The 22,285-nt window shown below is 35.0% G+C and overlaps 1 protein-coding gene across 1 annotated transcript in view; it reads left to right on the top strand.

The window, feature by feature from the left end:
• LOC125226690 (CUGBP Elav-like family member 2) overlaps window positions 1-22,285 on the top strand; it is a 276,900-nt gene that overhangs the window by 19,116 nt on the left and 235,499 nt on the right. Inside the window, exon 2 of the mRNA XM_048130789.1 lies at window positions 706-737. The gene's annotated coding sequence lies outside the window, so the exon portion shown is untranslated. The remainder of the gene's footprint in view (window positions 1-705; window positions 738-22,285) is intronic.

Genomic DNA, 22,285 nt, shown 5'->3' with positions numbered 1-22,285 from the left:
AAAACTAACATTACTATAAAACTATTCACAAAACCCGTTCCGGGCCCTCTCAGATGCAAAGGTGCCCATCACACTCGATGCGTTCCCACGCTGAATTGCGATAGACATCCTTTGCATCAGAAAAGACCCGGACCCGGAACAAGGGTCGCTTCGTCGGTTTCCCAAAAAAGCTTTCCCCTCTGCACACATTTATAGATTATAGATTATTTCATATTTTTGTTGCAGTAATAAACGAAGTGCATATATAACGCACAGTCAACAAATTTGAATCCTAAGCCACTCTAGAACCCTGTCTTTTTTAAACCATGTTCTATTTGCCATAAGAAGTCACATTGACGTTTACTGTGCAAAGAGTCTACTCTTCTTCTTCTCAGTCGTTCCCTCATGGCTGAGGATCGTGACCAACAGTGATTTCTCTCCACTTGACGCGGTCTAGGGCCATATGGACTGCCATCTGCATGGAACCACAAGCTTTCTTCACGGTCTCAGCCCACCTTAGCGGTATTCCACCCCTGGAGCGTCGGCCTTCGACTTTGCCGAGGATAATGTTCCTTTCGACATTATCCTCGGCAAAGAGTCTACAGTGGCCTATGATTTAAATTGGTTGACTGTACATAAATAATGACTATTCTGTCTTTAGTAGAATACTTCCTTGCAATGATTGTCGGTAGTGCTACCTATTTATCATATTTTATTTTATTACAGATCTTCATTAGTCGACAAACTGGAGCATATAAGTAAGTGGATATTATTAATAACTGTTTAGTTTTTTAATGTTACCAGCAATTTTATGATTTATACTATTTATCTGATTGCTTGTTATCAAGCCTCTCTGGTCGTAAGTATTTTTTCTATAAATCAATAATGATGCACCCACACCCACAACCTCATTATTACATGTATATCTACTTTAAATGATTTTTTCTACTTGTCGACTGTAATCTGTCAATTAGGACACCACAGACTAAACTATATGTGCCAACTTTTTAGTGTTGGATACTCTATGGCAGTTCCGACTCAATTATAATAAGATTATAGTTGACTTTAGTTAACTGTAATAATTTCAAAAATAGAACTTCATACAATTTCTATACTTATTTGCGATACCTGGCAAATTTTCCTGCATCTGAAACACATTTTTTTTTATCTGTAGCGTTATGGGCCAATCAGAGACGGTTATTACAAACAATTGGTTGCTAGGTAATTTGATGTTGATACGACGGTGAACGACTCTATTAACATTAATTTTAACTTGCATTAATGATGATATTTCCGTCCATTGATGATGAAGATGATGACTCGTAGAAAAAGTATTGTATACAATAGTGATATAATTAAGCTTTTCACTCTCGTACCGTACTATTAGGCCACTCAGCAAGCTTCGTGGCCTAAACATGGTACTCGACTGAAAAGCTTTGTATTATATCACAATTGTATAAAATACTATTAAGTAAATAGATGTAATATTTTAAAAGTTTTGTTGTTCAATTGTTTTCCAAGAACCTATTTTATATAATCATGTAAAAGTAATAGAGTCCATTGAGTATACATTTTTAAAGCAAGCTTTAAACTAACATCAAAAACCTGCCGTCTTCGAACGAATTCGACACGACTCGACGTAAAACCTCAAAATGAAAGTTGTTCGAATGTTGGCCCACAAATATTGATTCATGCCCAAAGTTAGGATGCACCCCGTATTGCACAAGACAATGGTTTGTTCAGATGAACAGTTCATTTATTCAACTGTAGACGCAGACTTCACTGGAAAGTCATTGTTGGTTTGCTTCGTTGTTTGCATACAGTTGTATTGAAATTTTCAAGGGTCGGCACATGAATTGTTTTGAATTTAAAGCAATTAGGAAAACTATTTTACGTAGTTTTCTTATTTTCTTTAAAGCCGGTCCTATGATTTCCATGTCTTATTTATAAGTATACTAGCTTTTACCCGCGGCTTCGCCCGCGTAATAAAAGTATTATTATTGAAACATTTACAAAAAAATAAGATTTTCATTTGGATCTGTAGGTTTTTTTGTAGGTACATCTGTCCGCGATTATTTCGATTAAGGTAAAGCGGGGCAATTCTCGACTGGGGGGGACATTGTAACTGATCTATTTGCTGTACGGTCAGCCAAGAAAGTGGTTTACCACTTTTCGACTCTATTGATTGAAAAGTGGTAAACCACTTTTTCAGTTAGTCAGTCAGTCAGTTTCTTCTTTTATATATTTTTTGATATTTAAACCCCATTACACTACAACAGGGGAGAAGGTATTTCACTTCCGCCTCATTAGATTTTAAAAGCGTTGTATTTATCGTGATCAGCGACCCGATTAGTCATAAAAACGATACCCATATTGTTTTTTTGACTTTATCACCCCCTTTTCAGCCTTTTAGGGGTTAAATTTTCAAAAAACCTGAAACACGTCTTTAGTCATATGTTTTTAGGATCTCTCCTGTGAAGTTTCGAATAAAACAGTGAAACTAACATTGTTTCCCCATACAAACTTTGAATCCCCATTTGACCCCCTTAGGAGGCGAATTTTGAAAAATCCTTTCTTATTGCTCCTCTACACTATATAAGGAACCTACGTGCCAAATTTGACATCTCTAGGACCAGCGGTTTCTGCTGTGCGTTGATATGTCAGTCAGTCAGTCAATATCTACTTTTATATATTTTTTTGATATTTAAACCCCATTGCACCACAACAGGGGAGCAGTTATTTCACTTTCGCCTCGTTAGATTTTAAAAACGTTGTATTTATCATGATCAGCGACCCGATAAACCATAAAAACGATACCCATATTGATATTTTGACTTTATCACCCCCTTTTCACCCTTTTAGGGGTTAAATTTTCAAAAAACCTGAAACACGTATTCAGTCATATGTCTTAAGGAATCTTCTTGTGAAGTTTCGAATAAAATAGTCAAACTAATCTAGTTTCCCCATACAAACTTTGAACCCCCATTTGACCCCCCTAGGAGGTGAATTTTGGAAAATCCTTTCTTAGTGCTCCTCTACACTATATAAGGAACCTACGTGCCAAATTTGAAAGCTCTAGGACCAGCGGTTTCGGCTGTGCGTTGATATGTCAGTCAGTCAGTCAGTCAGTCAGTCAGCTTCTTCTTTTATATATTTAGAAGATAGAAGATTTTGTATATAAAAATGAAATCTAGTGAGTGTGTTAGGCCTTCAAACAAGACATCATGTGGATTTTGGTTTATGTAGTTTTTTTTTTTTAGTGTGGATAGGTAGACGTTTGACCACGATCACACCTGATGGTAAGTGATGATGCGGTCTACGGTGGAGCACGCTTACCTATGAGATACCTATTTACTCTTGCTTTAAAGAGACCTGGAATAATATTTTATAGGTATGCTGACGTCTTATATTTATCAGCAAATAATGATACAGTTCTACAAATTTCAAATCAATTCAAAATTTTTAAATTACTTAAGTACACCTCGGACACTGGCGATAAAATATTATGAAAGAGGCGCGTTCCTAGCACACAGTCTAAGCTCGTGTAGGTGAACGCGTACTATGCTTGTATGAGTAAAATATGACAGGTCGACTGTTCGCGTTTTTGACAGGCGGTATCTGTGAGGTAGCCGAGAGGGGGTGGGCGCCACTTTCAGCGGGGAGCGGGAGTGGCCATGCTGTACGTTAGTACTCATTATTATACTGTGCTTAAGTAGTGATCCACTACACAAACACGTATGTTTTAAATCGAGTCAAAGTATACGTTTCTCAACTGATGTACATACTTAGACATGACGAATTTAAAAGGCCTTATTAACCTACCTATATGACTCACGAAAATTTTACTGTACATACCAACTTTTTATTTTACTCAGCCCCCGCAAAAAAGTTTGAGGCAACCCACAATTACCCTCTGCGATTGAAACACCTGATTTTCTTACCTTTGCCACCCCTACAGAGCGAAATATATTTTTAACGTAATGTAATTTCGCTTGCAACTTTTCACTTACGTAGCGTAGAAGTTTACCGTAGCCTGGGTAAGTTTAGATTATTTTGAAAAGTTTTTTGGACTTCTTCCATATACCAAGATGTGATTCGTATTCATTTTTCCGTGTGTAATTTAGCTTTTCAAGATGACTTTACTTAACAAAGTAATGTAATCTAAAACAAATACTGTTTAAGTAAAGCATTTATTAAATATGTCGGATAACATAGTTACATAGATAGAGAACATTATTATTTGTTCCATTTCATTGCTGCTAAAAGTATGCGTTATAAAGCAAAACCAAATATTTGGCTCTAGGATCCTTTAGGATTAAGGATAAAGTACTATTATTTTTGTTTTGTGTTAATGATAAATTGATAATTATGAAGTAACAACAGCTGTCTACACTTGCCTAAAGTAAAATAAATACCTACTAACTTATACCTATAGGTACTAACAATAGTAATTAAACTAGTAGTTAAATTGATCCGTGTCTATCATTTTAACGCCTTGTCTATAAAGAAGTTAATTTGCGCACAAATTCAAAGAAAAGCAATTTGTGCTCAATTCTCACAGGGAAATGCTGTCTGATCCTTATTCACAGACTGATGTAAATTACGCGCCGCCTAGATTGATTGCCTTTAGCAGTTATTACACCGGATTGTGTACTACAACTAGGTAATATAACAATTGAATTATTTAACTACATATCTTGAGTCACAAAAACGAATGTCAAATACTGGTGCTAAACGTGAGCATGCCGATTTTGCAAAGTTCCATCTGTATATGCAGATACCTAAAATCGACATTGTCCCAAGTCCACTCCCTATCTGGTACCGGGTTTGGTTACAATGCGATTAAACTTTTTTATTAAAGATTCTTATATCCCAAAAAAATTAAAAAAAATTAACAATTCGATGTTTGAAAAATAATTAGGTACGTATAGGTAGTTCAGTTTATATAACTGGACCGAAACATGTACCTATTAGATGCTACATATTATTGAACAATTATTTATATTTAGATGGAATATACGTCATTTTTATTCCTGATTATTCTCCTGGTGCAACAAGACAATTTAAATATTCATTATTGCAACTGTAGGAAACCGTACAAGAGACTCCGAGAAGCCTCACAGCGCAGGCTTTGAAAAGAGTTACAGCACTGTCGTAACCTTTTAATTGCTCCATTTAAATCATTATTTTTACACATAAACAAGATAAAATAACTGTATAAGTAAGTTAACACGATAAGGCATTTATTTGTTTTTTTTTTTTTACCGTAATCAGTAAACGTTAGAAGAACTGCTCCTAACTGAAAAAACCTTCAACATTTGTATTAGTTTTACTTGTAATTGTAATAAAAGGGAGAACAAAAGCATATGAATCATTTAGCAAGGTGAAGTCTGTTAATCAACCAATTCAAACATACATTACCTATGTTTTGTATGGACCGTCATAATTCTAACACCCAAAGAAGGCATTTTTTCCCTCTCAATGAAACAAGGACGTGTAAGCACTAAGTATGAAATGAAACTTTTTTTAGAAATGTTGCAGCTTATTTTATGTAGTTACTTTTCTTTAAAATTTAATCAAGTTTTATCAATACATTTCCAAAGGGGAAATCACTCCCCAGTATAAACGTCTGTCTGGCGGACTGAACAAGCCATCAATTTCAATAAAATAACTGGGCGAGACAAAAAAACAGTAATCAATCATTTGGATGGCGCGTCAATTTGGTTGAGGGAAACGTGAGTACCGTTTTCTGGGAAACCATATAGTGTTTGGTTGTATTAGGAAAACAGTATGTTTATGCGTGCTGTACAAACATTGAACGTTGATAATATAAGTATAAGCTAAAAAATAAGAAAAGGATAAAATGAGGCAAAAAATTATCTCCATTGCTAAAAATGGCGCTGATCGAGTGTCCTGTGCAATTTGTTTTCTTTGTTTAAATGATTTCACAGATTTATATTTGAAACGTTGTACAGAAATTGGGCAGGATTTTGCCCATATGTTTTTATTCCTTCTTTTTCAATAAAACTATTTTAGACGGTGCGAAAACTCTCATGTGATTTTAGTTACATTGCGGACTATTAAGTTTACATACAATTCAGCACATCACTGGTTAAAACAAACCACAAAGCAATGCAAGCGAGTTCCTGCATCATGTAAATTGTTCCTTAGGGAAGCGCCTAGCGACACCTGCTGAAACTATCTTAAGAGCCTGTCAATAACTAGACTGAGCACACTGTCTATTTGTATTGGAGGAATTGCGCTGTCACTGTTTACTGAGTCTGAGCAAAGGAAATAAAGAAAACTACTACTGGCAACAGGTAAAAAATAGATGACACGTAAAACATATCAATATTACCAAATCATCTTAGGTTAAAATAATGAATTTAAGTGCATATTTATAACATTAAAACATAAAGGATCGTGAATAGTGGAAGATTCTTCTAAGAGCCCTATGTCCCTAGTGAGGGATAACAGGATCACATCATCATCATCATCAAAGGAGTAAAACCGTTTAGGGCCACTTGCACCACCCGCTTAGTGGGCTGTCAACTGTCAAATTCCATATAAAATGGAGGGCTAACCCTCTATTTTCGGTGGTGCAAGTCGGCATGTTGTCTGTGATTATGTGATGATAGTGCAATATCGGCCTAAATAGTATGTGTAAAAAATACGAGTATATGAGAAATCAATACATTATTCTCCTCTCTTTACACAAAGACCTAGGGTTGCCAACTTTTTTTTAGGGAAATATAGTATTTTAGAAAATTCCAGTACACCGAAATAAAATATAGTACGGTACACATAATCGATAACCAAGTCGTAGAGATCGTTCTTTCTGTCCACTCTAAGGGGCTCCATTCGGTTTTCATCAATTTTTGACAAGTTTTGTGTTGCATTGGTTCTCTTATTTAAGTATCGTCGAAAGTTGTATGGCCGAATATCACTTCGCAACTCACGTTTCGCGCAATTTTATTCCGCCGAATGTTCATTTCCCAACTTATTGTTTTATTTGCCAAGCTCACATTTACCAACTTAACATTTGACCTTTTTTAAAAAAGCAAACTTTCATGTTGTCGAATGTTTTACTTAGCGTAATATATAACTAGTTTATTTATTGTATGTAATGTACCAAATGTTTTATTGAACACCAACAATATATATGGCGTATTTCGAAAAAATATGCAATATTGAGTCTTCTATCACTTTCTAAATGTATTGACAGGTGTGCAATTTTTACTTACGTACCTATATATTCTTAATTTCAATAGTTACCTACTTACTTTTTTTACAAGACCCATATAAAAAAAAATACCCATATTATAAGTACTTATATTTTTTATGAAATTTGACATTGTTTTTAAATACATTTTTACTTCAATGAAATCTAGACTTTTATAAAAATGCAAAAGCGATTTTAATTTTAAACTAATTAAGGCAAAAATTTTGACCAAAGAACCAGTTTCGGTCCTAAAATAGTTCAACTTTGATGCTAAATATCACAGAATCAATGAGCTGTGAAGTAGGTACCTAATTATGGGATGCTAGTTTGTTTAAAGACGATCTGTTAATATGATATGCTTCAGAAACTATCGTAATATTCATAATAGCAATGGATTCAAATCGAAGCTCATCGGAGTAGAGAATCCCCTTAAGAAATGTCGTTTTTTAATATATCATGGAAAAAATACAAATGTTTGCAAACAACGGTGGCTTTATACGTAACTGCAATATTTGCAGGATAGAACGAAGTAATGAAATGTACAGTGAAGGTTAAATATGTATAAAAGCGCAAGCGGAGCGAGCGCGAAATTTTTTTCATTATCAAAACGCCGCTCCTGGCGGTTTGACCCTAGTGTAAATTCGCCACTGGCATGGACCCCAAAAATATAGTACTTTTGCGTACTATATTATATGCTTCATATAGAATATAGTACGCTGGGCCAAAATATAGTACAGTACTATATTATATAGTACGGTTGGCAACCCTACAAAGACCTAAGTAAAATACTTTTATTTAGCATCTATCTCATGTGAAGTCCACCACTCAGAATCTACTTACCTCAATAATATCTTCTCTACCAAATGGAAAATAAAACAAACGGCAGTGTAGGTGACATAATTTATTATTTCAATAGTTTCAACTATTTTTAGTTTCTTTTAATCATCTATGAGAATATCTGGAAAAACTAAAAAATATTAATGGTTGAGTTCGCTAGACCTGTTACATTACCAGGTCCGTGATGCCTACCAATAAACATTCATGTCCTTTTTATGGAATGAATGTCGATAGGGTTATTATCCCTGACGTCGATAAAAATTACACAATTTACACATCACTATGATATAAACATAACCTAAAAATAGTTTGAAGAAATATCGAAAAAACATGAATAAAACTATGCAGAATTTAATACGGCATTAGTTATATATAAACTATCAATATCGTTTTTTATGTTTCGTTCAGATCCTACAAATAATATTATCAATAATTGAACGAAATTCACTAATGAAAGGTTACATGTTCTTGGCAGTTTTCTTTTCACCATGTACGTGAATTACAGTCCTTAATCACACAGGCCACAGTCACATAAGGAACTTGAACACATCACAAATAGTAACATAGCAGGTTAATCAACTATCTATTAGGAATAAACACAATATAATTAAAAATCGGCCAGATGACCGCCGAGATATTTGACTTAATATAATACGACTATGTACAGTTGTCAAAGGTGGACACCGACTGTGAAAGATAAACACATATTTAATTTAGCCGTATTGCAACTACTAAAAGGCAACCAAAAGGCAACCACTTGACAATCGTTTAGTGACCACCTTCGGGAAAACGAAAGAAGTTCCGGATTTTTGTTGCATTCGCTCATAAACAAAACGTAATAGTGTGTTGTGAGTAAGATTCATGTCACCATGCTCTTATTTTAGCATGGCTTCCATGCTTTAGTTATACTTCCGTGGTGCAAGTAACCGTTATAAATTTAATTTTAGAATCTTTATAAATATTGTCTATCGAGCCGATTTCATCCAATCATTTATAGCGCCCTCCACACCGGCGCGACGCCGCGAACGCGAGTGTGGAACTGCGTATTTTTTTTTGTGGAGGTCGCTTGTCAAGTACCTACGTTCATTTTTTTTGCTTTACTAAAACAAGAAGTTTTTCTTATTTAATTTTGTGTTTATTTTAACCATACGCAACTATGACGGTAACTTTATACTACTCCGATATCATTATAGGATGAAGTGCAATTCTGAAATAGATACCAGCGTTGTTTAACAAACAATAAATGAACAAAAGGCCTAAATATTTGCCCTGGCAACGCTCCCGTATTGTCCAATCGTAAATATCACAGATAAAGCCTTTCATTTCTGATTTATTACATAGCTAAACATTTTTTTGTGTAATGATTTTATTTCTAAATACGGATGTCCTTCTAATTAAATGATTTGAGACTTATTTTGATTGTAATAATAAGTAAGGTAAGTATTTTTTTTGAGACGTAGTGGGAACTACAATTTCAATATAATTTTTGGGGACATTTCTCAAAAACTACTGAACCTATCAAGTTCAAAACAATTTTCCTAGAAAGTCTTTATAAAGTTCTACTTTTATGATTTTTTTCATATTTTTTAAACTTATGGTTCAAAAGTTAGAGGGGGGGGACGCAATTTTTTTTTTCCTTTAGGAGCGATTATTTCCGAAAATATTAATATTATCAAAAAACAATCTTAGTAAACCCTTATTCATTTTTAAATACCTATTCAACAATATATCACACGTTGGGGTTGGAATGAAAAAAAATATCAGCCCCCACTTTACATGTAGGGGGGGTGCCCTAATAAAACATTTTTTTCCATTTTTTATTTTTTCACTTTGTTGGCGTGATTGATATACATATTGGTACCAAATTTCAGCTTTCTAGTGCTAACGGTTGCTGAGATTATCCGCGGACGGACGGACGGACGGACGGACGGACGGACGGACGGACGGACAGACAGACATGGCGAAACTATAAGGGTTCCTAGTTGACTACGGAACCCTAAAAACTGTAAATTTCAAGTTACTAGGTCAAGAGGGGTATCGTTAGATAGATCTCAAATTGAACGTAAATAAACTATTTTGTATTATTAAAAAAAAAAGAAATTTGAAGAAAAATGTAAAAAATATATCGTCCCCTCCCTTATCTGCGAAGTTTACCAACGAAAAATTATGAAATATTTAGGAAACATTGGGTTTATGCTAAATATTACAGGAAAAATAAAATCGTGTTTGTATCTTGGAAACTTTTTTTTTATTCACAAAAACTATTCTGATTTTACTTTCAAAAATTGTTAATTAATTTTTTTTTTCAAAAAAATTTAAATTCGAAAATTGTGCAATGCTCCGTACAAAATTCCACCCCTCATTTTAAGGAAGTGGGGGCTCGTTCTAGACAGACAGACTTCGACTATCTGCAGTTAGAAAAATCACTTCAATTCGTCGCTCCATTTTGCCGTGAAAGACGGACAAACAGACAGACACACACACTTTCCCATTTATTATATTAATATGGATAGTATGGATAATTATCCCTGAAAAACCAACATACTATACAGGTCGCGCAAATTAGTTTCTAGTCTTCTAGTCAAGTCTTCTTCTTCATTTGAGTTAACCCTTTAACGCTCAAAATTTTTTTTCTATTTTTTTCTGGTTTCAAGCACATAAATGAGTTCTTAGGGGTAATATGAACCACAGAAAAATAATAAAAAAAATATTTTGTGTGTTATGTTTTAGAAAACATATGCTAAGAATACTTGACATTGCCCAACTTTCAGCAAATAACTTTTGATAACCAATGTTCAGTATTCTTGACATTGCGAACGGATTAGAGAGATAACTAATTTAAAAAAAATGAGTTTTTTATGTTAAAAGTATTTATGGAGTAACTTAAAACGTCGAAATACAATTTATATTCACTTCCAGAGTCAGACTAAGCTAAGTTGGCAGTAGTTTTGATAGCTCCACATGTTCAAGGGTGAAGTAACCGTCCTAATTTCATTGAAGTTTGACGTGTAAATGACACTTGTGGAGTTTGTGCCATCAAAAGAGCTATCAACTTACCTTGGTTTGATACGAGGCATAATCTTAATTTGCAATTTGAACTCTAAATGTTTGTTTTCCCAACTTTGCAATACCTACATGTACCGTAAAAGATATACACCAGCAAGAGTCACGTCATGCACCATCGTACCTACTGAACTATAAATCATAAAACTCGTGTCTTTTTTGCATTATTCCAGCATTTTGCCACGGCTCTTGAAAGCCTGGAGTCCGTTTTTGGCAACCAATCACAGGTTTTGGCGTAGACACTAGTTTCATGAAAGCGAATGCCTGTGCTTCCACTCCAGACGGTAAACTAGGGCTAGTTGGGATTAGTCCGGTTTCCTGAATGTGTCTTTCTTGAAAGTCTAGGAACTACCGTTTGCCTTTCTGACAAATGCAATTGGTTAGGCTTAGCCCTGTGTTTTATAAGCTTAATTGCTAGTTGTAATATCGGTAAAGCCTAGCGGTAAGAACGTGCGAATTTATTTGAATCTGGAAGCCGCGGAGACATAATCATTTGATATTAGAAGCTTTACGCTGAACAAAAAACATTTTAAGGAAACCGAATTAATCCCAATAAAGTCTAGTCTGGTTTTCTAAAAGTTAATGCTTATACCAATCATTGAGATTAGTTGATGCCATAAACCACGATAGGTCAAGGATGATTATGACTGCTAGTTGTAATCTAAATTTCTTTAGGGGCATGGTATTTTCCGTAGCAGCGGCTTGTTTCCGATACAGCAACCATTCAGTGAAACATTGAAAATTTCAGATACGCCAGCACGTACAAATACAAAAAACTTTAAAAGCCTCATTTCTTTGTTTTGTTTTTCGGGAAACATTGATGTCTGCCTCGTATTCTGTCATTGAAAAAGAGTGTCAGTAAAATCGCTTTGAGTGTTTATGTTCTTGGTCTTTGTCGGCAGAAAGTGTTCGTAGTGATAGAAAAGTTGATCATTTAAACACTGGCAATGAGATTTATTAGGGTAGTTCTCAAATTACAGGGTTAAAGTCGTTTTTTCACCTAAGAAAAAGAGAAGACAAGGTGCTTGACTTCATTATCTGAACTAAATTTAGTCCTTTAAGAACATAATTATGGTATGGTATCTTGTCTGATCTCGCAATTGAAATGTCAGATTGATTTATATGCTCTTCTTCATTATTGCTGCCAGATAAGGGGGTGTTACTCTAGAGGCTCGAACTCTAGAAGTTCTTCAATTCCCCATTTTATTTTGCTATAAGGTCAAAAACCAGACAAAAACACATGCATCATTCAAAAAACACCCACGCACAGTGTCAATATATAAAACACATTAGAAATATATAGATTATATCGAAACAAACATAAAAATGTATATATGATACGTCTTCACTCATGGTAACTTTATCTTCGCAATGTTAAAATTACTTAACAGCCTAACAATAATCTACTTTGTTCATAGCGGCGCAATGCTAAGTATACTTAAAAGAACCCTCGGTGGGCGAGTCCGACAAGCACTTGGCCGGTTTTTTTTTTTTCTCATTAGGAATCTACTAGACGAGTCAAGACACACCAGAATCTGGAAGAATAAGGTTATAAACAACTTGTGAAAATGCCCATCAATGACCATGTAACAGATTAATGAAAGTGACCATTTATTCGCATGTTACTTTATAAGGCAACTGACCCTTATAAATTAAGCATAGTGTGAGCATAGTAAAGTTAAGGTACCTGAAATCTATGAACATTCTCACAAATTAAGTAAACGCTTTGGTGCAACTGACCTTGTGCAAATTTATAAATCAAGTACCTATGTATAAATTATGTTCAAAGATAAATTTACTTTCCAATTTGCATCATAAAAAAACAAACAAGGAATGAAGTGGTCATTCACTTTACAGCTACGTGGAATTGCCCGTTGGTGTCACTTTTTGAGCCTTCGGAATGCTTTTCCGACTACTACAGGCATCAGGCATCTGATACGTGATATTTTCCAATCGATTTTCGATAAAGTATGCTTTATGCAAGGGCATTTTCAGTGGTAACCTTATGGTTGTCAATGCAGAGAGGTAGTTTCCCCAATAATGGTTACCTACTATAAAAATAAAAATTGCATAAAATGTTTAATAAAATACAAATTGAATTTTCACCCAAATTAAAGTACCTACCTAATTAACATTATTACCTACCAATAGTGTTGTTGACAGGTCTTTTAATCGAAGTTGAACTTATATTAAATGTTAACATGTTTTATACAAACGTTTTAACGCTCGTAATTATTTGTTTACGTGAATTAAACAATTAAATTATGAATAAACTAGCTTTCGGCCGCGGCTTCGCTTATATTAAAATTTAAAGTTGCGGAATGCTCCATACAAACTTCCGCCCCCCATTTTCGGGAAATGGGGGGTTAGAAAGAGACAAAAAGTAGCCTATGTCACACTCCATCTCTTCAACATCTCCACTTCACAAATCACGTCAATTCATCGGTCCGTTTTGCCGTGAAAAACGGACAAACAAACAGACACACACACTTTCCCATTTATACACCGTGTTTTATTTTGTTTTCCGTTAAATTCGACACGTCGTTAGGTTCATTATCAGGAACCAGCCTGTATATCTCACTTATAGTTAAATTAGCAAAAAAAATTCATCATTTTCATACATAATAAATGATTTTATTATTTTGTGAGAGACCCTTAAGAATAACATTCAAGTTAGTATCAAGTGATTGACGGCACATGTCAAAACAAATAACATTATGAATTGGCAAAGGCTGCGTCCAGCAATTATCTTTATTTTTTTAAGTAACTCGATAACCGCAAGAGTTAAGATGCTAGTTTCTTAGAGAAATTGATCTTCCCTTAAAGTTAACGGAATTCAATAAAAACAGGGTGTATTATTAGTATGGATTTTTTTTTGTGAACGACATTTTTCTATATCCCTTTGCATATTGTCCAACGATTCCCGCTTACTCAAGCTACGAGTCCTAAAAAATCTATCATATATTTTTATTGCTTATCGGGATACCTATTTGACACCTTGATATTCAAGTTTTTCACCACCACCCAGCAAATGCGTCTCGGCTGTAAAAGCTCACGCACGATCGCGGCGCGCACCAGCGCAAGCCGACCGGGAAATTGATTCAAAAATATCCGCACAAATTGAATAGTCGGAGGGTGCCTTAGGGCTCGTAATGGGTTTTGTTTCAGATTATTTTGATTAAACTGTATACTTTACGGGTTTGTAACACATTTGTTTCTGCAATGTATAAAAATAGGCATTAAAAACTATGTAAATATCGCCGTTTCCGGTGTTCCGAATTCATATATGTGTTAGGACATAGTATGCCTGAAATGTGAAAAGTATGTATTCGGTTTTATGCTATACAAATAAGCAGCATTTTTTGATAAAATTGAGAATTTCCATATCATTTTTAGGGTTCCGTAGTCAACTAGGAACCCTTATAGTTTCGTCATGTCTGTCTGTCTGTCCGTCCGTCGGTCCGTCCGTCCGCGGATAATCTCAGTAACCGTTAGCACTAGAAAGCTGAAATTTGGTACCAATATGTATATCAATCACGCCGACAAAGTGGTAAAATAAAAAGTGGAAAAGTTTTTTTTTTATGGGATAGGAGGCAAACGAGCAGACAGGTCGCCTGATGGTAAGCGATCACCGCCGCCCATGGACACCCGAAACACCAGAGGTGTTGGAGGTGCGTTGCCGGCCTTTAAGATGGGTGTACGCTCTTTTCTTGTTTTGTTAGGGTACCCCCCATACATGTAAAGTGGGGACTGATTTTTTTTTCATTCCAACCCCAACGTGTGATATATTGTTGGATAGGTATTTAAAAATGAATACGGGTTTACTAAAATCGTTTTTTGATAATATTAATATATTCGGAAATAATCGCTCCTAAAGGAAATAAAAGTGTGTGGAAACTTTTGAACCATATGTTTAAAAAATATGAAAAAAATCACAAAAGTAGAACTTTATAAAGACTTTCTAGGAAAATTGTTTTCATTTTGATAGCTATAGTAGTTTTTGAGAAAAATACGGAAAACCACGGAACCCTACACTGAGCGTGGCCCGACACGCTCTTGGTCGGTTTTTTTGTTGGTCTGTTTGGTTGTTTTCATCATGTATTAGGTGTTTTAAAAGTTTTATTCCTATTTAGTGTAAAAAGGATCATGGAATTCTGCGAGAATATTTATATAAAAAATATCTACAAACTTTAGCTTTCCTAATTACTAATTAACTTTACTATTTTGCTTCACTAACATAAGAGTCATGAAGGGACTCTCAATACGTAGGCATAGAATCGGTATATTTGCCGAGTTTTCGCCCTTAAGCAGGGAGCATATTGACAGTCCCTTAACCACCCCATGTCTTAAACGAAGGGGACTAAAATCAATACACTTTTCCAAATTCAAAACGCGTTGCTAACATTTTTTGATGCAAAAATGCCACGAAATGGGGTGTGTAAAGTCAGCTTAGCTTAAGATAGGACTATCAATATCTAGAAGTATTTACTACTATAATAAGGAGTAGGTAGACTTAGACAACATATACAATTGACACAGTTGTATTTCTTTTTTGTATATTTTGTAGTAAATATAAAATGGCTTAGCTTTTTATATGCTATATATAAACTTCGATAAATAAAAATGCCTACATATTATTTATATTAGTTATATTACTTTTAATTTTAATTTGTTTATGATTGTAGATACCAGTAACTATTTAATTATGTAACTAAATAATATTATGTAAAAATGTATTTTTAATAAAAATAAAAACTTTAAAATTTATGAATACAATTTTGCATCTAAAAAGCACCTTACAATATTTAAATCTGTTTCTAGGAAGTGGCATTTTTTACTTATCTATTTTAAGCTTGAACTAAGTAAATAATTATAGTACATTACGATACAAGTGCGAAAAAGAAAGAAGTTCGAAACGAGTGGCGATAAATTAAAACACGACCGAAGGGAGTGTTCTAAATCGACACGAGTTACGAAGTTCCTTTTCAGTAGGTACAGATGGCCCTCAGAAGTTTCTACCTGACAAGAAATTAACCACTTCGCACACTAGTGCGTAAAAAAACCACCACCTGTACTGAAATATTTATAATTATGTAGCAAACATAGCATTAAATTTTACATTTGTGGTTATGTCGTTCTTGCCGTCAAAAGCTACTTTAACAAATTTAATTTGTCAAGTCTTTTGATGGCTCTGGAGAAGCCAAAGATATTCTTGCTTCAAATTTATTAAATGTCTACCTACCTTTTTAAGGTATTATTACTTACAGAGAAGTATTACCGGGTCGAATTAATAATCTCGCTAGAGAGGCTTCACAATAAGCGGGGTCAAACCTAGAATATGTACAGTTTGTCATAAAAAAGTGTGCAAAAAATATAATATGATAATATTATTTCAACTGAATTTGATTTCAAACTTCAACTTAAATTACTTAGCATTTTTCATACATACACTTAAGCCTGTATTCACAAAAAGCATAGGCAAAGTACATGAAATTATTTAAATTTCTGTGGAATTCTTGCTTTAACAGAAATTGTAATATGACAATGACAGGTTGCTAGCCTGTCCGGTACATCATAATTGAGCCCTTTTGTTGTGGCCTTGTAGCGTAAATGTTATTATTTTAAAATAGTTTTATTTTATTTTTAGATTTTGTATTAAGTTAATTGATATCAATGTTGTTGTACTACATACACAGGCGGTATTGAACCCTTAAGTCTAAGGAGGGACTTCGCCTCCTTATGTGTGTTCTATCGCCTGTACAATGGGTTGTGTTCTGAAGAACTGTTTGACATGATGCCAACGGCCACTTTTCATCATCGCACCGCTCGCCATCGACAGGGCGCTCATCCACACACCTTGCAACCTAAATGGTCGCGCACCGTGCGGTTTCAGAGGAATTTCCTCCCACGAACACGAACGCTCCGGCTGTGGAATGAGCTCCCTGTCGAGGTATTCCCGATGAACTACAGTATGGGGTTCTTCAAAAAAGGAGTGTACAAGTTTCTAATGGGTCGGCAACGCGCACGTGACACCCCTTGAGTTGCGGGCGTCCATAGGTTACGGTGACCGCTTTCCATCAGGCGGGCCGTATACCTGTTTGCCACCGACGTGGTATAAAAAAAAAAAAAAATACATTGGTTTATCCACATAAATAATCATTACACATTCTTAAAAATTTGTTCTAAACTTTGATGTTACTCTTTTTTTTAAAGATCAAGGTGAGACTTTTTGAGCTATAATCTCAAAACAACACGTAATTTTCTATACTAAGAAAAACTGCATTCATAGTTTAAAAAAACCGGCCAAGAGCGTGTCGGGCCACGCTCAGTGTAGGGTTCCGTAGTTTTCCATATTTTTCTCAAAAACTACTGAACCTATCAAGTTCAAAACAATTTTCCTAGAAAGTCTTTATAAAGTTCTACTTTTGTGATTTTTTTCATATTTTTTAAACCTATGGTTCAAAAGTTAGAGGGGGGGGGACGCACTTTTTTTTCCTTTAGGAGCGATTATTTCCGAAAATATAAATATTATCAAAAAACGATCTTAGCAAACCCTTATTCATTTTCAAATACCTATCCAACAATATATCACACGTTAGGGTTGGAATGAAAAAAAAATTCAGCCCCCACTTTACATGTAGGGGGGGTACCCTAATAAAACATTTTTTTCCATTTTTTATTTTTGCACTTTGTCAGCGTGATTCATATACATATTCGTACCAAATTTCAGCTTTCTAGTGCTAACGGTTACTGAGATTATCCGCGGACGGACGGACGGACGGACGGACGGACGGACGGACGGACGGACGGACGGACGGACGGACGGACGGACAGACAGACATGGCGAAACTATAAGGGTTCCTAGTTGACTACGGAACCCTAAAAAAGATAAAATGGAAATAAGCCCTTTTGAAAAGACACTCCTCAATTGAACCCGTATTCCATAGTCGACTTCTATGACGTCCAGGGGAGGACAGGTAGGTACATAGTTGTGAAAGAAGTCACCACGCGAAAAAGCCTACTGTACAAAACGTAGACCAGGTGTAATCATTTGTTTAAGGCAGAACTAAAATCAAGCCATAGCTCTTAAGAGGTGGTGTAAATCAAGACATACCTAATATATCAGTTTCGTCAGGGAAAAATTAAGTAAATTTAACTGTAACTAAAACAAAATTAAACCTTAGATAAATTAATTAAGTGTACCTTTTGCAATACTGTTGTATCAAATAGGTACATAAACTTAACTCAAAATCAAGCACTGCTTATTGTGCTTTATAGATATTAATTATGATTATGAACTAGATTAATGATACAATGCCATGATAAATATTTAGTTCGAGTAGTGATGATCGAAGCGGTAGAAAGTTTGGTTCTAATTGTACCTTTATATGTTTTATAACCCAAATGAACTTTTCATTTATTCTGAAACATTCGAGTTGACTGTACAGAGGGAGGTACAACAATAGGGTGTCCCTAGCACAGGCCGTTCTATAGATTCGTTCGGTATTGGAATTCTACTACAAAGGGTTGGTCATCCTTTTCACTGCTTCGTGTATATGTGTGACTAAAACGCTCACACATAAAACAGGACGTACCAAGCTTATAGTACATTACGATACAAGTGCGTAAAAAAAACACCATCTGTACTGAAAAAATATTTTCAGTACAGATGGTCGTTTTTTTACGCACTAGTTCGAGAAGTGGTTCATTATATGCCAGGTCGAAACTTCGGAGGTCCATCTGTACTGAAAAACGTCGTTCGATACACGTGCGAAAAGGAAATTCGCTAAATGTACTATTTCGAAATAAGTCTTTTTTACGGATTTAATAAAATACTAGTCGTCTGGCCTGGATTTGCACGAGGAGTAAAGCATTTATAAAAATGGTTATAGTAAGTTATCTTTAAAAAAACCGGCCAAGAGCGTGTCGGGCCACGCCCAGTGTAGGGTTCCGTAGTTTTCCATATTTTTCTCAAAAACTACTAAACCTATCAAGTTCAAAATAATTTTCCTAGAAAGTCTTCATAAAGTTCTACTTTTGCGATTTTTTTCATATTTTTAAAACTTATGGTTCAAAAGTTAGAGGGGGGGGACGCACTTTTTTTTCCTTTAGGAGCGATTATTTCCGAAAATATTAATATTATCAAAAAACGATTTCAGTAAATCCTTATTCATTTTTAAATACCTATCCAACAATATATCACACATTGGGGTTGGAATGAAAAAAAATGTCAGCCCCCACTTTACATGTACCCTAATAAAACATTTTTTTCGATTTTTTATTTTTGCACTTTGTTGGCGTGATTGATATATATATTGGTACCAAATTTCAGCTTTCTAGTGCTAACGGTTACTGAGATTATCCGCGGACGGACGGACAGACAGACGGACAGACAGACATGGCGAAACTATAAGTTCCTAGTTGACTACGGAACCCTAAAAAGGACTTTTTGTAGAACTGTCTAAGATGTACAATTATATACCATACATTAGTTTGTATACCTCATATAGGGCAGCGTTTTCGTTTAAAGCTCTTATATAGAGTGATTTTTAACATTCTTGATTTCAACCAGACATTTCAACCAGTTAATACAAAAACTTAACAAATTATATACCTTCCACAAGAATCTCTCTATATAGGTAGGTAAAAACCGCATGAAAATCCGTTCAGTACTTTTTAAGTTTATCGTGAACATTACATACACATAGACGCACTGACAGACGCGGCGGGGGATTTTGTTTTATAAGGTGTAATATTATTGGCCTCTGGCATTAATAACAATCACACTAGGAAAATGGGTCATATCATGCCGTGACTGAGGTAAATACAGATTCATTTTTATACCATATACCGGGTGCTTTTTGTAGCACGAGCAAATAATTAAGCCATTTATGGTACTCGTTCTTCATTCGTTTCAAACCGTGTAGTTTTTAACTAACTTTTATTTATTTAATATGAATACTCCATTTATAATAGAATTAGATATAAGTAAATACATTTTTTCAAACTCATTAGCATACTAAATTGCTGAAAATTCTAATGAGTAAGACAAGTATAACCTACTAATATATTTTAATTTATTGTTTCTATTACAAAATAAATCCCGGCTTGGCTTAGACTACATAATAAAATTATATAAATTTCAACATGAACATTATTAATTCATATTATTTTCTTGTAAAGATACTTAGATTTAGGTCTCCAAAACTCAGACAAAAATTTCGAAAAGAGTCATTACATCCCACAAGTGACTCTTATGTCTAGCGCTTCCCTCCCCTGCGCGGCTTAAAAAAGGGGGTTGATAACAATGCTTCTCTTCTATTGCTGACGTACTTAGCAGTAACAAAGCATGCTCTCATCATTAATGATATATTGGGTTGGTAAGAAAGTAATGAGCGAATCATAACCAATATTGTAATTTTTATTTAATTTATTATTTTAATCATTTATCAAAAATATAACGGCCTTCGTTATCTACTACTTGTCTCCATCGTTCTGGTAAAGAATGAATAGCATCGGCGAAGAAGTTCTTAGGTTTAGATTCAAAAAACTCAGCTATGTACTGTCGTAGATGGGCTTGATCATCGAACTTTTTTTCATTCAAGGCATTGCTTAGCGATCTGAACAATGCGTAATCCGTAGGTGCCAAGTCTTGAGAGTAAGGTGGATGAGGTATCACTTTCCAACCTAGCTCCAATAGCTTTAGCCGAGTCACTTTTGCAATGTGTGGGCGAGCATTGTCGTGTAAGAAAAAAACTTTAGCATGCTGTGGACGATTCTGACAGATTTTTTGGTTTAAATTTTCAAGCTGATTACAGTATACTGATGCGGTAACAGTCATTCCACTTGGTAGGAGATCCCAGTGAATAATACATGAATATCCCACCAAACGGACAGCATAACTTTTTTCGGGTGAGGCTCTGTTTTTGGTGCCTCTATTCCTTTTTCGTTTGGAGCTAGCCACTGACGTTTGCGTGTGTGATTTATATATAAGACCCATTTTCCATCTCCAGTGATAAGATGGTCCAACCAGTTGAATGTGCGGCGAAAAGACAGAAGTTGTATGCAGATATCGGCACGGCGGTTTAGTTGATCTCTATCAAGTTCGTGCGGTATCCAAACACTGTATTTGTAGTTTTTTCCCAACTCGTGTAAATGTGTTTCTATGGTGACATGAGAGCAGCCTAACTCGGTAGCAAGAGTACGACTCGTTAGCCTCGGATCTCCTTCAATTAAGGTTTTTAATTTGGCTACATCAATCTTCACCGGTCGACCAGACTTAGGTTGATCTGATAATGAAAAGTCGCCACTACGAAACCGCTGGAACCATCGTTTCGCCGTGGCCTCAGACACAACTTCAGGAGCAACACGCTGACATATATTACGCACTGCTTCGGCGGTTGAATGGCCAGACTGAAATTCATATAGTAAGCAATGCCTTACATGCACTTTTAATTCGTCCATTTTCTTCCTTATATTAGCTCGGCGACAGCTAGTGAATGACTGACGAGAAACTGTGCGACTCGCCCTTTATATACTTTCGACCATAGAAGATTCTAGAACTCTCTCAAAAAATTTATGTGGAATTCAATCGATCGCTCATATATTTTAGTACATAAAAGAAAATATTTATGCTAAATTATGCACACATTCGTACCTGTTTTAATTAACTATTATTAGGTACTTTTAATTATAGAGAGGGAATTCTAAATGTAAAGAAATCAGTAGAATAGTAAAACGCCCTCTGTCTAAATAATTATAGTAATTACGTTTAAAAGCTAATATTACCTTTTGTTACGCGCGTGGTTTGTTGCGTGATAAAAGTTGTAACAGGACCTTCTCGTTAACTTCAGCTTTTCATCATTAGTATAACATATCATGCAGACGTATTGTAATCTTAGGTACAAAGGTAAAGGATAGAGGCTTAGCATGAACGACGTTTCCAATTAGGGGATATTTATTGGGGATCTAGTGTTAAGCCCCCATTACGAGGTTCAAAGTAACATGAAAATAATTTCCTTTCTGTGAATTTATTCCTGACTTATATTTTCACGTATCAAAGTATCAGTCCTCTAATTTATTTACTCTGAATTTTTATGAAAATCGTTGACATAATTTCTGGAATAGGTTTATTTAAAAAATGTCTCAGTATCACAAAACACTCTGTAAAGTTTAATATACATA

Source organism: Leguminivora glycinivorella, chromosome 1, assembly GCF_023078275.1.
Source record: "Leguminivora glycinivorella isolate SPB_JAAS2020 chromosome 1, LegGlyc_1.1, whole genome shotgun sequence".
Taxonomy (NCBI): Eukaryota; Metazoa; Arthropoda; class Insecta; order Lepidoptera; family Tortricidae; genus Leguminivora; species Leguminivora glycinivorella.
Note: the sequence above shows the minus strand (reverse complement) of the source record. Positions and strands in the feature narration are given on the sequence as shown.